Below are 14,390 nucleotides of genomic sequence, written 5' to 3' on the forward strand. Positions count from 1 at the left end.
ACCCACCTTGGCCTCCCAAAGTGCTGGGATTACAGGCGTGAGTCACTGCGCCTGGCTTTTTTTTTCTTCTTTCTTTCTTTTGAGACGGAGTTTCGCTCTTGTTGCCCAGGCTGGAGTGCAATGGCTCCATCTCGGCTCGCTGCAACCTCTGCCTCCCAGGTTCGAGCGATTCTCCTGCCTCAGTCTCCTGAGTAGCTGGGATTACAGGCATGCGCCACCACACCCGGCTAATTTTGTGTTTTTAGTTTCTCCATGTTGTATTTTTAGTAGAGACGGGGTTTCTCCATGTTGGTCAGGCCGGTCTCCAACTCCTGACCTCAGGTGATCCACCCACCTTGGTCTCCCAAAGTGCTGGGATTACAAGCGTGAGCCACCGGGCCCAGCTCTTTTTACTTTTCAAAACCATTGCTACTTGAAAATTAAAATGACATCCGGGCTCACTGGATTCGCTCATACAAAGGCAGGGGCATCTAGACCATAGACAGTAATCTGTGCTGGTTCAATGGCCTTGAACACTACTCATTTCATCAATGAAAAAATCATTCTTAGATCTCATTGTGCTAATTAACAAACCATCTGGTATGGATTGGAGATAGAGCTAGAGTGGCTTTTGTTGAGTCTTTCAAATGTAGGTTCTAATCACCCCTGGAATTTTGCGCTCCCAATTCCGCAGCACTGACTGACCCTAGAAAGCAGATTAAAGCTAAGTGACACGTATAGCTCATGCTGAAGGGTTTTGAAGTAAATTACAGGTACCATAACACCCTTTTCAAGCTCTGAGCTCTTGAGAAGACCACTGAGCTCAAAGTTAGTCCAACAAATAATGTTCATCACACACAGCATCTTCTGTTTAAGAAGGCAGGACATTGGCCAGGTACAGTGGTTCATACCTATAGTCCTAGGACTTTGGGAGGCTGAGGCTGGCAGATCACTTGAAGTCAGTAGTTCCAGATCAGCCTGGCCCACATGGTGAAACCCTGTCTCTACTAAAAATACAAAAACTTAGACAGGCATGACGGTGTGTGCCTATAGTCTCAGCTACTCGGGAGGCTGAGGTATGAGAATTGCTTAAACCTGGGAGGTGGACATTGCAGTGAGCCAAGATCATGCCACTGCCCTCCAGCCTGGGCGGCAGAGCGAGACTGTATCAAAACAATCAAGTAAAAATGGTTGTTATCAACATGGCGGGTAACATATAAACCAAACAAGCCAGGAAATTGAGCACTCAGTTTTAGAAAATTTTTCATCCAAAATGGTTAACAGATTTATAATGAGAGTTTAAAGGGGTCATCTCGAGTTTTCTAGAACGTTCATTTATGCCAAGCAGCTCCTTCTCCACTGATGTCAAAGATATTTTACTGTAGACGGCACCAAATACACCCCTTCATTATTTTCTCCTTTTAAAGAAAACAGGACAAATTAGTGACCTGGAAGGTTTGGATAAAAAACACATCAGAGAAATCATTGTTTTGAGAGTTCTTTTCAGCTTAATTAATTCACATTGGCTGCTCAAATTCATTTTAGGTCTGGAGGCGATTTTCAAACAAAATGTTATGACAGAGATCATAACAAAGATTTGGAGCAAAGATTTCTGTTTGCTGAGCTGTCACTCAAGCTAAACAGATAGCAACAGGGAATCTTTAGGCAAATTAACTTTCCCCTGAATGGGTTCTTTTATCCCGTCCATCTGCATTCATTCCCGTGGGTACTTGGAGACCGAGCTAACAAGTCAGATATACATAATAAAGAAAATTGCTCAAGGGAAAAAAAATCAACTGTTCATTTGGGAAAATGTGGTGCTAGTCTAAATAAAATTCTCTATTAATTTCAAGGAATCTAAAAATCTATCACCAGTTCTTCAAAAAGTTAAACAGACTTATCCTATGGCTTAGCAGTTACATTCCTAGGTATGCACCCTGAAGAACCGAAAACAGGTAGTCAAACAAATACTTGCACACAAATGTTCATTGAAACACTATTCTCAGCAGCCAAAAAGTGGAAATTACTCAAAATTCCATCAACAGATGAATGGGTAAACAAAATGTGATGAAGACGTATACAACAGAATATCATCCAGCCATGAAAACAAATTAACTACTGATGTGTGATATAATGTAGATGAACCTCAGAAACATGACGCTAAGTGTTAGAAGCCAGACAAAGGTCATGATCCCATTTATATGAAATAGATGAATGATCCCATTTATATGAAATATTCAGAATAGGTGAATTTATCAAGACAGAAAGCAGATTAGTGGTTGTCAAGGGATGGCGAGGGGGGAATTAGGAATGACTGCTAATGAGTACGGGATTTTATTTGGGGTGATGACAATGTTTTGGAACAAGATAGAGGAGCTGGTACACAGCATCTGTGAATGTACTAAATGTCACTGAAGTGTACTTTTAAAAAAGGTTAATGGCCGGGCGTGGTGGCTCATGTCTGTAATCCCAGCACTTTGGGAGGCCAAGGCAGCGGATCACGAGGTCAGGATATCGAGACCATCCTGGCTAACACGGTGAAACCCCGTCTCTACTAAAAATACAAAACATTAGCCGGGCATGGCGGTGGGTGCGTGTAATCCCAGCCACTCAGGAGGCTGAGGCAGGAGAATGGCTCGAACCCAGGAGGCGGAGCTTGCAGTGAGCCGAGATCACGCCAATGCACTCCAGCCTGGGAGACAGAGTGAGAATCTGTCTCAAAAAAAAAAAAAAAAATGTTAATGTGGCGAGATGCGGTGGCTCACACCTGTAATCCCAGCACTTTGGGAGGCTGAGGTGAGAGGATCACCTGAGGTCAGGAGTTGGAGACTAGCCTGGCTAACATGGTGAAACTCCATCTCTGCTAAAAATACAAAAAAATTAGCCAAGTGTGGTGGCAGGTGCCTGTAATCCCAGCTACTCAGGAGACTGAGGCAGGAGAATCACTTGAACCCAGGAGGCAGAGGTTGCAGTGACCCGAGATCTCGCCATTGCACTCCAGCCTGGGCAACAACAGTGAAACTCTCTCTCAAAAAAAAAAAAAAAAAAAAGGTTAATGTGTCCAGGCACAGTAGGTCAAACCTGTAATCTCAGCATGTTGGGAGGCCAAGGTGGCAGGATCGCTTGAGCCCAGGAGTTCAAGACCAGCCTGGCCCACAGGATGAAACCCTGTCTCTACTAAAAATACAAAAATTAGCCGGGCATCGTGGCACACGCTTGTAGTCCCAGCTACTTGGGAAGGTGGGGCAGGAGAATCACTTGAACCTGGGTGGCAGAGGTTGCAGTGAGCTGAGATTGCACCATTGCACTCCAGCCTGGGATACAGAGCGAGACTATGTCTCAAAAAGAAGAAGAAGAAAAAAAAAGAAAGTCCTGGCATGGTGGCACACACTTGTAATCCCAGCACTTTGGTAGGTCAAGGCAGGCAGATCACGAGGTTAGCAGTCTGAGACCATCCTGGCCAACATGGTGAAACCCCGTCTCTACTAAAAATACAAAAATTAGCTGGGTGTGGTGGCGCGTGCCTGTAATCCCAGCTACTCGGGAGGCCAAGGCAGGAGAATCACTTGAACCAGGGAGTTGGAGGTTGCAGTGACCCGAGATCGCACCACTGCACTCCAGCCTGGCGACAGAGTGAGACTCTGTCTCAAGAAAAAAAAAAAAAAAAAGTGGCTCATGCCTGTAATCGTAGCACTTTAGGAGGCTGAGACGGGAGGATTGCTTGAGCCCAGTAGTTCAAGATCAGCCTGGGCAACATAGCAAGACCCTGTCTCTATAAAACAGGAAAAAAAAAAAGGTTAATGTTATATTAGATTACTTTAATTTTACCCCAATACAAGTTTGTAAACAAATCAAGTTCTCTGTAAACAAGTATTTGATGGTCTGGAAAATGGGATTTCCTCAATATCCAAACAACCATTTCTGGGCAGCTTCCTGACCATCCGGTAGGTTTCTTGGTCCAGCCCTGAGTCTCCTTGGCAATGCAGCAGGGAGACACCAGGCTCATTCCTCTTTCCTTGTGGTCTTGTATCTTTCCATCCCTCAGCCCTCCACAGACCCAGCTGTTTGCAATCACACCCTGGATCTTGTATGAAGCAAAACCCAAAAAACAGGGCCAGGAGTGGTGGCTCATGCCTGTAATGCCAGCACTTTGGGAGGCTGAGGTGGGCAGATCACTTGAGGTCAGGAGTTCAAGACCAGCCTGACCAACATGGTGATACCCCACTCTACTAAAAATACAAACATTAGCCAGGCACAATGGCTCACGCCTGTAATCCCAGTACTTTGAGAGGCCAAGGTGGGTGGATCACCTGAGGTCAGGAGTTTGAGGCCAGCCTGACCAACATGGTGAAACCCTGTCTCTACCAAAAAGACAAAAATTAGCCGGGCATGGTGGTGTGCACCTGTAATCCCAGCTACTCGGGAGGCTGAGGCTGGAGGATGGCTTGAACCTGGGAGGCAGAGGTTGCAGTGAGCCGAGATCACCCCACTGCACTTCAGCCTGGGTGACAGAGCAAGACTCTGTCTGAAAAACAACAAAAACACAACAAAAATTCTGCATGGTATTTTTCTGACCACTGGGTGTCATGAGCGTACAATAAATGCTTCAGCTGGAAAAACTGCATATTTACAGGACTGCCTTCAATATGGTGGTGGTTCTCCTGACTGCAGGCGATGTGGCCTTCAATCATAATAAGCCCTTCAAAAGTTGCTTTGTTTGTGCAAGCATGACATTGAGAAGCAAAGAAAATGTAGACAATTGAAGATAAGCAAAAACACAGCACTGGCTGCTTCTTTGTGTTTTCCATAATATTTCAGTGGAGCAGCTGTTATGGGAGGAATATAAAAATCTAAAGTAAGGCTGGGAGCAGTGGCTCACCACTGTAATCTCAACACTTTGGGAGGCTGAGGCAGGAGGATTGCTTGAGGTCAGGAGTTCGAGACTAACCTGGGCAATATAGCAAGACTCTGTCTCTATCAATGCAAAAAAGAAAAAAAAAATCTAAAATAAAGTATTCTTAGGGACACCTCTCAGGAATTGTAACTAACAGATGGGCAAGGTGGTACATGCCTGTAGTTTCAGCTACTGAGTTTCAGGCTGCAGCGTGCTGGGATTGCACTTGTGAATAGCCACTGCTCTTCAGTCTCGGCACCATAGCAAGACCCTGTCTTTAAAAAAAACAGTTCTGAAAGAAAAATGAGCAACCTTGAACCCTTTGGCCTCAGACAGTATAGGGCTTGTTCACCTAGAAAGTTAAAATAAAGAAAGCAGGCTGGGCACAGTGGCTCATGCCTGTAATTCCAGCATTTTGGGAGGCCGAGGCAGGTGGATCATCTGAGGTCAGGAGTTCAAGATCAGCCTGACCAACATGGTGAAACCCCGTCTCTACTGAAAATACAAAATTAGCCAGGCATGGTGGCACATGCCTGTAATCCCAGCTACTCAGGAGACTGAGACAGGAGAATCGTTTGAACCTGGGAGGTGAAGGTTGCAGTGAGCTGAAATTGCGCCACTGCACTCCAGCCTGGGCATCAAGAGCAAAACTCCTTCTCAAAAAAAAAAAAAAAAAAAAAAAAAAGAAAAAGAAAAAAAAAACAAGCAAGCAAGCAAGCGATTGCTCATCTGTATCCCAATGACTGGTCTTTTAATTTTATTAGAGAGCAACTTCCTTGTCAATCGCCCCGAACAGAGTTGATCTCACTTCAGAGCAGTATGATTATGAATTTTCAGCGATACCAAGTTTTGGCACCAGCACTTCCTCATTGATAAAAGTACTCTTGGTTTCTTCTCTCAGCTGGGGTAGCTCAGAGAGGCCTAAATGTGCAAACCAATACCTTTATTTATTCTTCTTGGCTGTGAAAAATCGTCCATTATAAGAACATTGTTAACATTTTTTGGGGGGGTCATGGGGTCAGAGTCTTGCTCTGTTGTCCAGGCTGGAGTTCAGTGGCATGATCTCAGCTTACTGCAACCTCCACCTCCCGGTTCAAGTGGTCTCCTGCCTCAGGCTCCTGAGTAGCTGGGATTACAGGTGTCTGCCACCAGGCACAGCTAATTTTTGTATTTTTAGTTTAGACGGGGTTTCACCATATTGACTAGGCTGTTCTCAAACTCCTGACCTCAAATTATCTGCCTGCCTCAGCCTCCCAAAATGCTGGCATCACAGGCATGAGCCACCGTGCCAGGCAACGTTTTTTTATATAATGTTTTTTTTTGAGGTGGAGTCAAGGCTGTTGCCCAGGCTGGGGTACAGTGGCACAATCTTGATTCACTGCAACCTCTGCCTCCAGGGTTCAAGTGATTCTTGTGCCTCAACCTCAGCCTCCTGAGTAGCTGGGATTACAGGCATGTGCCACCATGCCCAGCTAATTTTGTATTTTTAATAGAGATGAGGTTTTGCCATGTTGGCCAGGCTGGTCTCAAACTCCTGGCCTTAAGTGATCTGCCTGCCTTGGCCTCCCAAAGTGCTGGGATTACAGGTGTGAGCCACAGTGCCCTGCCAACTTTTTTAATTTTAATTTTTAATTAGGAAGGAAGGTCAACAAGTTAAGTTGGAAGTAAATCGGGGCTCTTGATACGTTAAATCTAACACTTCCAAGGACACCAGGGTCATTTATACCCACGGGTTCTGTCTACAAGTTATAAGGATTCTAATGTATTTTATGTTAGAGATGGGGTCTCGCTAAGTTGCCCAGGCTGTATTTGAACTCCTGGATTCAAGGAATGCTCCTGCCTCAGCCTCCCAAATAGCTGGGACTACATGCGTGTGCCACTGGGCCCAGCTTAATTGTTCTTAAAAGCCTATCTATGTTCATGAAGGTCAAAGTGTTGAAATCTGGCTGTACAGGGTGGCTCACATCTGTAATCCTAGCACTTTTGAAGGCTAAGGTGGGTGGATCACTTGAGGCCAGGTGTTTGAGACCAGCCTGGCCAACATGGCAAAACCTCATCTCTACTAAAAATACAAAAAATTAGCTAGGCATGGTGGTGTGCTCCTGTAATCCCAGCTGCTTGGGAGGCTAAAGCAGGAAAATCTCTTGAACCTGGGAGAAGGAGGTTGCAGTGAGCTGAGATCATGCCACTGTTCTCCAGTCTGGGTGACAGAGTGAGACTCTGTCTCAAAAAACAAAAAACAGGCTGGGAGTGGTGGCTCACGCCTCTAATCCCAGTACTTTGGGAGGCCAAGGTGGGCCAATCACCTGAGGTCAGTGTTAGAGACCAAGTTACCCCTCCCTTCCCCTATAAGCCTCACAAACAGCTCTTGTAACTCCTCTATGAGGCTGCTAAACCGCTATAACTTCCTCCTTAGACTGCCCCCATCACCTGTCTTCTTTGTTCTATGCCAGTAATCGTTTTTGCAAAATTTTAAGAGGCCTGGCAAACAGACCCAGGATGTGGTCGCACCTAGAAAATTCCCAAGCCTTTCCCCCTCTATCAACCCCCCGCTTTGCTAGCCTGGGGCTGCCTTCTCTGACTGTTTGTAAAGGAGCAGCCCGGGAGGTTAATAAACTTGCTGGCCTGACTTTGGGTCTACTTGTCTTACATTTTAGTGCCAAAACCCGGAGAGGGGATAGGCTCTGGCTGGGCATCCTTAAAGGACTCTCCCTCTCTCTCTCTCTACTCCCCACTGCCATCTCCCCCTCTCCCGGCTGACCTTCCCTTCCCAAACCTGCCAAAGACCTGAAGGATCTCCTAGACTCTTCCATTGCTGGCAACTGCATCCACCATCAGGGCCTCCACAGGGGTGAGTAAGAGAGACCCTTGCCATTTACCTGGAACCCTTGACCAACTATTTCTTGCCTGAAAGACCCAACGCTGGACCAAGGGCTTCCTCCAGCCTCCAGGCCTTTGGTTCCTCCATCTCGGGGATGCTTGATTTGGGGGTTACCTCCCTTCTCCCAGCACGATCGGCAGGACAGGGGACACCTTCTCCCGCTGTTCTTGTCATTGGCAGTCTCTTCCTCCTCTACCCTCTCCTTCCCTTCACTATGGGAGCCTCTCAGTCTACCCCTTCCAAGACTATCCCCCTTGGGTGTCTCCTGCACAATCTCAATGCTCTCTGCCTCTGCTCAGAGGTCCGTCCTAAGAGGCTTATCTTTTACTGTAACACCACATAGCCTCAATATAAATTAGACAGTGGTTCCCAATGGCCCGAAAATGGCCCCTTTGATTTCAGTGTACTCAGGGACTTAGATAACTTTTGCCACCGCAATGGAAGCTGGTCTGAGATTCCTTATGTCCAGGTTTTTTTCACCCTCAGTTGCTACCCTTCTCTTTGCCGATCCTGTTCAACCTTCCAAATCCTCCTTGCCTGCTCCAAGCCCGACTCGTCTTCTGCTTCCCTCCTGTCAGCTCCAACTGACAACTCCTCTTCTTTTGACCCTGCTGACTTTTCCATTCCCCAACTGTACCCTAATCCTCCTCCCCATCACCCTGACCCTTCACCATATGCCCCAGCTCCAGCTCTGTCCCCTTCTCCTCCTCTCTCAAACCACCTGGCTTCAGACTCTAAGTCCTTTCTGTCTCCACTTCTTACCTGCTCCCAGACCCAGCATGCCCAATAGCCAGCTTCCTTACTCCCACTCCGAGAGGTCGCAAGAGCTGAAGGAATTGTCCATATCCACGTTTCTTTCTCTGTTACTGATCTTCCCCAAATCAAAAAGCATCTTAGGTCCTTCTCCTCTGATCCAGATACTTATATCAAAGAATTTAAATATCTCACCCAGTCTTATAAACTTATTTAGTATGATCTCTATATTATTCTCTTTTCTACGCTCCTTCGGGAAGAGAAGGAAAGAGTGTGGCTCTCAGCCCAGGCACACGCTGATGACCTCCATTGGCAAGATCCTACTAAGCCAGTAGGGGCTGCGGCAGTACCCCAGGAAGAGCCTTCCTGGGAATACCAACCCACAGACCCTGGCCGAGTGTCCCATAACCATATGGTTACTTGCCTCATTGTAAGCCTTAATAAAGCTGCTCATAAAGCTGTAAACTTTAAAAAACTCAAAGAAATTTCCCAAAGGGCAGATGAAAACCCTGCTGAGTTTCTTTCCCACCTTACAGAGGCTCTCCAAAAATATACCCATGTCGATCCTACCGCCTGTAAAAGGACTATTGTCCTCAATACTCATTTTATTTCCCAATCAGTCCCAGACATTTGGCGCATACTTAAAAAGGCTGAGGATAGCCCTCAAACCCCACAGCAAGACCTCCTTAACCTGGCTTTCGAAGTCTTTCATAACAGGGTTGAGCAAAATAAATTAAAGCCCAAAGAGATTGTGCTAAATACCAGCTTCTAGCAACGCCTATCCATCAGCCTAGGCATAGTACCCAAGGGCACAAAAGATCCAATAGCAGCGTCCCTCCCAGGCCTTGTTTCAAGTGCGGCAAGGAAGGCCACTGGGCTGGGGCATGTCCTAGTTCACGAGGGCCAAAGAGCCCTTGCCCGGTTTGTCAACAGACAGGTCACTGGAAATCTGACTGTCCCCTCAACAAGCAGACAAGCCTGTCCCTCCAGACTTCCACCTCTTCAGCAACACAAAGGATGAAGAGCTGCTTGCACTCCCACAGCAACTTGGCCTCGCTGCTAAAGATTGACAAGGCCCAGGGCCCCAGGCCCCATCTGCCATCACTGCAACCTCTGCCTCCCAGGTTCAAGTGATTCTCCTGCCTCAGCCTCCCGAGTAGCTGGGACTATAGGTGCCTGCCACCGCATCCGGCTAATTTTTGTATTTTTAGTAGAGACGGGTTTTCACCATCCTGGCCAGGCTGGTCTCGAACTCCTGACCTTATGATCCACCCACCTCGGCCTCCCAAAGTGCTGGGATTACAGGCGTGAGCCACCACACCCAGCCAAGGATGCCTTCTTCAGCATTCCTTTATACCTGGATTCCCAAGACCTCTTTGCTTTCACCTGGACTGACCCTGACATCCTCCAGTCACAACAACTCACATGGACTGTCCATCCTCAAGGCTTCAGGGAAAGGCCTCATTTATTCGGACAAGCTTTAGCCCAGGACCTCACCTCCTTAGACCTCTCTCCTAGCCATCTCCTTCAATATGTGGACGACCTTCTCCTTTGCAGCCCTTCTCTAAAAGACTCTCAAACTCACACAGTGACTCTTAAATTTTCTCACTGCCAAAGAGTATAGAGTTTCCCCTTCCAAGGCCCAGCTCTCCACCCCCAAAGTGACTTGCTTAGGAGTTCAACTTTCTCCTGGGGCCCAGGCTATGACCCCAGCCTGAGCAGCACTCATAAACAATCTGCTCCCACCTTCCTCCAAAAGCAAAGTCCTTTCCTTTCTAGGGCTGGCATGCTTTTTTAGAATATAGATTCCCAACTTTGCCCTTCTGGCTCACCCCCTCTATGAAGCAGCCAAAGGCCCCCTCAACAAACCCCTAAACCCCTCATATACTCCCCAATTTCCACAAACTCCAAACCATTCTTGTCACTGCACTGGCTCTGTCCTTATCTGATATCATGCAGCCTTTCACTCTCTATACTGCTGAGAACCGAGGAAGAGCCCTCGGTGTACTAGGGTAACAGAAAAGAAATCCTCCTTCCTTTGCCCCTGTAGCCTACCTCTCTAAACAACTCGATAACACAATCAAAGGATGGCCTGCTTGTCTTAGGGCTTTAGCAGCAGCAGTCATTCTAGCTCTAGAAAGCAGTAAACTAACATTCAACCAAAACACCACCATCCACAATCCTCATAATCTATAAGATCTCCTCTCCTCCCGAGCATTAAGCTCCCTTCCTCCTTCCCGGATTCAATCACTCCATGCTCTTTATCAAAAATATCGAATTCAGCCTTGCCAAGAGTGCTACCCTCAACCCAGCATCCTTCCTGGGAATACCTTACTCCCTGTATCCTCTTCTCCTCCTACTCATTCTTGCACTGACATCCTAGACCACCGGTAGCCACATTTCCCAAACATTTCCTCCGAGCTTCTCAGCGACCCTGATGACCAGCTATTGATAGATGGCTCCTCTTCTGGGTCCACTGGCTCCCGCAAACTTGCTGGATACGCAGTTGTTTCTCTTGACTGAGTAATTGAAGCCAAACCCCTACCTCCAGGAACCTCCTCCCAAAAGGCAGAACTTACAGCTTTCACCGGAGCCCTAACCCTTTCCAAAGGCAAATGAGTCAACATTTATACAGACTCCAAATATGCCTATCACATCCTTCATTCCCATGCCACCATCTGGCAAGAGAGGGGATTCCTTACTGCCAAAAGGACCCCCATCACTAACAGCCCCCTTATTTACCAACTCCTTCAGGCTGTACACCTCCCAACTCAAGCAGGAGTTCTACACTGTCAAGGACACCAAACAGGATCAGAAAACATTTCAAGAGGGAACAGAAAAGTTGATGAGACAGCAAAAGAAGCCTCCCTTTCGTCTGCCCCTGCGTCTCTCCTCCTCTTGTCCCTGCAATCCAAGCCCAGTATTCCCTCACTGAGAGAGCTTCACTACTACAACAAGGGGCTCTGCCCTCACCCTCACTGGAAATTATCCTACCGCCTTAGCTAACAGAGCTACCAACTGCCAACTACGACTGCTCCAAGCTCCCTCACCCTGCCATTCAGGGTCCCATAACCCTCGACACCACTAGAATTGGCCAAGTCCCCTTATGTATCACTTCTTCCAACAGACACATACACATAGGCACCATCCCTCCTTCCACCTGTAATTCAACCCAAACCATCTCTCACCCTTCTTCCCACACCTCATTCCGAGTAGGTTGTTCAGTCTTTCCTGAAGCCAACGGTCTCTTCACTCAGCCCCTTCGCATCACCTCTCCCCCTGCCTCTCAGACACAGAAACGCCTTCCCCAAACAGGGGTTCTCAAAGGGGTCTTTCTCTCCTCCTCACTCTGGGTTGCTGAAGCCAAGCCTAGTCCCTCTAAATGAGGAAGGTACATGCTACAGCATCTGTTCTCAATTCACTTGTGTGTTTGTATCAATACCTTGGGCATCTTTTTCCTCTGTGGATCCACAACCTACTTCTGTCTCCCTACTGCCTGGACAGGTACCTGCACCTTAATTTACCTTACCCCTGATATTAATCTCGTTCCCTCAGACCAAGAACTCCCTATTCCCGCCATAGTCCATGCCCATTCAAAGAGGGCAATACAATTTATTCCTTTGTTAGCAGCCCTTGGGGTCACAGCAGGTGTTGGACTAGGAGCTGGAAGCTTAGCAACTTCATTCTCATATTTTCAGTCACTCTCCAAAGACTTTCAAGCATCATTAGAAGAGACTGCAGATTCTATCACTCACCTCCAAAATCAATTAGGCTCTCTAGCAGTTACCCTACAGAACAGCAGAGGCATTGATCTTCTTACAGCCAAAAAGTCTGTGTCTTTTTAGATGAACAATGTTGTTTCTATCTCAACCAATCTGGGTTACTATGAGACGCGGTGAAAAAACTCAAATACCGAGCACAAAAATTAAGGGACAGTCAATCCACATCGCCCCAGTGGTTCAGTAACTCCTGGGCTCCCTGGCTTCTGCCCCTCCTAGGTCCTGCCATAACCCTCTTTTTCCTTTTAGCATTTGGCCCCTGCCTCTTACGTCTCCTTACCCAGTTTTTACAGAACCATATCAGAGCATTCACCCATGGAACAATAGAAGACATGACGCTGCTCCAAGGCTACCAACGGTTCCAAACCCAACCTCCAGCAACCGGCCTTTCCGTTTAACCAGCGACCCTCTTCAGCTTGAAGTAGCCAAATGAGAATGGCGCCCCTCTTCTCTTATCTATTATTTATTAAAAGGCTGAAATATTTGAGACAAAGCTACCCCTCCCTTTCCCCATAAGCCTCACAAACAGCTCTTGTAACTCCTCTGTGAGGCTGTTAAACTGCTATAACTTCCTCCTTAGACTGCCCCCATCACCCGTCTTCTTTGTTCTATGCTAGTAATTGTTTTTGCAAAATTTCAAGAGGCCTGGCAAACAGACCCAGGATATGGTCGCCCCTAGAAAATCCCGAAGCTTTTCCCCCTCTATCAACCCCCTGCTTTGCTAGCTCAGGGCTGCCTCCTCTGACTATAAAGGAGCAGCCCATCAGCTTAATACACTTGCTGGCCTGACTTTGGATCTACTTGTCTTTTCTCTCAGCAACACTTACAGTCAGGAGTTTGAGACCAGCCTGACCAACATGGTGAAACCCTGTCTCTGCTGAAAATACAAAAATTGGGCCGGGTGTGGTGGCAGGTGCCTGTAGTCTCAGCTACTTGGGAGGCTGAGTTGGGAGGATCCCTTGAACCCAGGAGGCGGAGGTTACACTCCAGCCTGGTTGATACAGTGAGACTCCATCACAAAAAAAAAAAAAAAAAAGAAAGAAAAGGAAAAAGAGAGTAACCTGGGGCTCATGCTAGGTTTAAGCAAACACTTCTAACCAGGGTTATTTACACCCATGGGTGGGTCCATCTGTAAGTCTTAAGGATTTTAATGATTCTTAAAAACTACTCCCAGCTGGGTGTAGTGGTACGTGCCTGTAGCCCCGGCTACTCAGGAAGCTGAGGCAGGAGCATCAGTTGAGCTCAGGAGCTTGAGAGCAGCCTGGGAAACACAGCGAGACTCTGTTTCTTTAAAAAAAAAAAAGCCGATTCATGTTCATGAAGGTGGGAATATTGAAATCCCAGGCCCAATCCATTAACAGACCCTAACAGGTCTACCTTCAATGTATTTTCTAAGTTATGCTTAGAAAATATACACTGAAACAGTGTGTATCTGATGATGTATCACTTAGGAATGCTTTCAGATGCAAGTAACAGAATATCCAACTACCAGTGACCCAATAAAAGAGGAGTGGCCGGGCACGGGCATGGTGGCTCAGCACTTTGGGAGACCAAGGCAGATGGATCACTAGGTCGGGAGTTCAAGACCAGCCTGGCCAAGATGGTGAAACCCTGTCTCCACTAAAAATGCAAAAATTAGCCAGGTGCTGTGGTGCATGTCTGTAGTCCCAGCTACTCAGGAGGCTGAGGCAGAGAATTACTTGAACCTGGGAGATGGAGGTTGCAGTGAGCCGAGATTGCACCACTGTGTTCCAGCCTGGGTGACAGAGCGAGACTCTGTCTAAAAAAAAAAAAAAAAGAGGAGTAATTTTTCTTGGAAGACAAGACATCTGGTGGCAATTGCTGGTACTGCTTCAGGTGCCCTATGAAGCTTTTGAGGATCCAAGCTCCTCTTCTCCTTTGCTCCACTGTCATCAGCATGCTGGCTTTTTATCTTCATGGTTGCAAGATAGCTGCCACAGCTCCAGGCATCAGACCTAATTTTAGAACCAAAGAAGGGAGAAGAAGCAATGTTGTCAGGCTCGCCTGCTCTCCTCTGTCTTGTTTTTTGTTGTTCTTTGTTTGAGACAGGGTCTGGTTCTGTTGCCCAGGCTAGACTGCAGTG

The 14,390-nt window shown here is 47.1% G+C and overlaps 1 long non-coding RNA gene across 1 annotated transcript; it reads right to left on the reverse strand.

Annotated features, from left to right (window-relative positions):
- Positions 1-1,263: 1,263 nt before the first annotated feature.
- LOC116274127 lies at positions 1,264-13,203 on the reverse strand. Its single transcript, XR_004182630.1, has 2 exons — positions 12,567-13,203; positions 1,264-1,397 (listed from the first exon to the last, which is right to left on the reverse strand). It is a non-coding gene; the product is annotated as an uncharacterized LOC116274127 (long non-coding RNA).
- Between the last annotated feature and the right edge of the window lie 1,187 nt (positions 13,204-14,390).

The sequence above is a fragment of the Papio anubis genome, chromosome 1 (assembly GCF_008728515.1).
Source record: "Papio anubis isolate 15944 chromosome 1, Panubis1.0, whole genome shotgun sequence".
Lineage (NCBI taxonomy): Eukaryota > Metazoa > Chordata > Mammalia > Primates > Cercopithecidae > Papio > Papio anubis.